The 3270-nt window shown below is 47.4% G+C and overlaps 1 pseudogene; it reads left to right on the forward strand.

Annotated features, from left to right (window-relative positions):
- The first annotated feature begins 1616 nt into the window (after positions 1 to 1616).
- Positions 1617 to 2563, forward strand: LOC144495291 (dynamin-like GTPase OPA1, mitochondrial pseudogene; annotated as a pseudogene).
- Positions 2564 to 3270: the final 707 nt, after the last annotated feature.

Consider the following 3270-nt stretch of genomic DNA (forward strand, 5'->3'; position numbering starts at 1 on the left):
ACCTCACACTTCCTTATGGTATGACTCTCTGACCCTCTCCTTTGTCCCTCTCTCTGAGACACTTGCTGACTCTGGTGCTCTGCACCCATTCACCTGACCCAGGTTTTCACATCTCTCTTCCAATGCACCGGCAAGCGGGGACTGTCCTTGGGCTGCAAATGTAAAGATGGCAAACTGCACAAACACAGCTCACTCTCAGCCACTGCTTTCAACAAGTCCGGTTTCGTAACAATGGCAAGTCAGGTTTCCAGACACCAACATCTTGGATCTTCCTGGCTTGTCAACGTTTGATACCATGTTGATCAAGGAATAGCTGAAATAACTGAGCAAGCATGTACAGCATGTTGGCGCAGTGGTTAGCCCTGCTGCCTTACAGTGCCAGGGACCCGGGTTCTTTTCCAGCCTTGGATGACTGTCTGTGTGGAATTTGTATGTTCTTCATGTGTCTTCATGAGTTCCATCCGGGTGCTCCAGTTTCCTCCTACAGTCCAAAGATGTGCGGGTTGGGTAGATTGACCATGCTAAATTTCCACTCCGTGTCCCAAGATGTTTAGATTAGATGGATTAGCCATGGGACATGTGTGGGGTTGGGGGATAGGGTGGGGAAGGGGGAAGGGCCTGGGTAAGTTACTCCTTCAAAGAGTTGGTGCAGACTGGATGGGCCGAATGGCCTCTTCCACATCGTAGGAATTCTCTGATTCTATGATTCTAAACCTTGAGCATACCTGAATGCACTCTGGAGATTATTATCTGCTCCAGCTGGGAAAGCAAAGGCTTTCATGAAGCATTATAAGGACAGATTGAAAAGGAATCTCAAGAACTGAAAGATTTATGTGCATTCCTGGAAGTAGCATGTCATGAAGTCAAATGCCTGAGAGTGACTAATCAAAATGGGTGCCTTCTTAAGAGGCAATGTGGTAAATTTTCATCTCAACCTGATGTGATGCAGTCTGGTGGAATGGACTAGCTGCATATTATAGAACCCATCCAATTTTAAACAATGGATTTAAAATCAGATAGACCCAAAAGGCACGTGATTGAATCTGCCTAATTACTGTTCATTAGCATGCATTTAAATCGACTTAATGAACCATGCGCCAAATCCCACTTTACCGTCTTCTGGCCCGTTCCGGATCCGCGCTTTTAGCGACCTGCAGAATAAAAGTCCGAAGCGGATTTCTATTCTGCAGGGGAACCTCCGAAGCCCATGCTCCTCGACCATCCTTCGCGGACCCCCCCACTAACCACTCCGGCAGATCCCCCTTGGAGGCAGGCCCCCCTGGAAGACCCCCCCCCAACCTACCTCGATCGCTGGTCTCCCCCCACCATCCTTCCGTTAGCAAGATAAGCTGTATGTTCCTCAGTGATGTTTAGCAGCCGTTCCAGTTCGGTTTTGGTTTCATTTCGAACATGCTGTTCTGGAGACCGTGATTTCCAGTCGAACCACCTTTCTTGCCAATCTGGCCCCACCATATCACGAATTACAGATTCAGTATCTCGAAGACGGGTTTGCAAGGTTTCTTCCAGGAAGTGGATAGCTGCATCCCACTGCTGTTTGTCAGATATGGAACGATCTTTTAAAGAATATTGACCTTCCTGCTGCCCAGTCTGTGAATTCAGGCACATTCAATACCACAGTGGGCATCAAGTTCAAGCAGTGGACTGACAAACAGTTGCCTCACAAAGCAGTAGAGGTTGCTTGGGGAACCTTGGAGGATGAATTTGCTCGATTTATGTCAGAACACAAAGGGAAGGACCATGATGATATCTTTGACAAACTAAAACATGCTGTTAAAGATGAAAGTATAAAACGTCACAGATGGGATGGGCAGGCTGAAGACAGTCTGCGAGTCATCCAGCACAATGCTTTAGAAGATCGTTCCATATCTGACAAACAGCAGTGGGATGCAGCTATCCACTTCCTGGAAGAAACCTTGCAAACCCGTCTTCGAGATACTGAATCTGTAATTCATGATATGGTGGGGCCAGATTGGCAAGAAAGGTGGTTCTACTGGAAATCACGGATCCAGAACAGCATGTTCGAAATGAAACCAAAACCGAACTGGAACGGCTGCTAAAGGTCACTGAGGAACATACAGCTTATCTTGCTAACAATGAAGTTACAACAGTTCGTAAAAACCTGGAGGCCAAAGATGTAGATGTGGACACCATTCTGATTAAAGATACTTGGCACCAGGTTTACCAAAAACACTTCCTAATGGAATCGCTGAACCATTGTAATCTTTGCAGAAGAGGTTTCCACTATTACCAAAGGCGTTTTGTAGATTCTGAGCTTGAATGCAATAACGTTATCCTGTTCTGGCGCATTCAGCGAATGCTAGCTATTACAGCAAGCACACTCCGACAACAGTTAACAAATACTGAAGTGAAACGCCTCGAAAAGAATGTGAAAGAAGTGTTGGAGGGTTTTGCTGATGACAATGCTAAAATAATTCAACTGTTGACAGGAAGGCGAGTTCAACTAGCAGAGGACCTCAAAAGGGTTCGTGAGATTCAAGAGAAGTTAGAAGTATTCATTGAAGCTCTTCATCAAGAAAAATAACACAGTTTCTCGTCACACACTGCCATATATCCCCCCATCCTCCCACCTCCCCGCCAGAGGATGATCCGTCACACCTCCTCTCCTCCTCCTACCCACCCCACCCCCAAGAGGATGATCCATCATGCCTTCTCTCCTCCTCCCCCCCACCCCCACACACTCCCTCCCCCCCCCACACCGCCCCCCCCCCAACAGATGATCTGGGTCAGAGAGCCATTCTCTCTGCTTTTTTCTCCCTGCCCGGGTGCGCTACTTCAGATTTTTTTTCGAACTGCGCATGCGCAGTTCAGGGCTCCGATCGTTCCGGCAGCGCTAAGCCCCGCCCACTGCGCGGTTTGGACTCAAGCTGGCAAAACACGTATGGGCGCGCTAGAAAGAGGATTCCAGGCTCGGATCTATTTGACGCCCAGATTCGGCACTTAGACTCAAAATGGTAAAATCAGGCCCATTGTGTTGATTCTACATTGGAAAAATGAAATAAAAATTTGGCAACTATCCCGCGATACAGATATCTGAATTTGTCTGCGCTAAATTTGGTCACCTCTGTGTCTCATCTACAGACCTGTGAGTCACACCAGAGTTCCTGAGGGAGACCGCAAACCCTCAAAGCCCCAGTCAAGATGACATGATCAATCTGAGACAACCAAGCATGGTGTTATGATTATTTTTAACTCCACCAGCCCCGCTCCAGTAGCTTGGCACAAAATTCT

The sequence above is a fragment of the Mustelus asterias genome, chromosome 6, assembly GCF_964213995.1.
Source record: "Mustelus asterias chromosome 6, sMusAst1.hap1.1, whole genome shotgun sequence".
NCBI classification, from domain to species: Eukaryota; Metazoa; Chordata; class Chondrichthyes; order Carcharhiniformes; family Triakidae; genus Mustelus; species Mustelus asterias.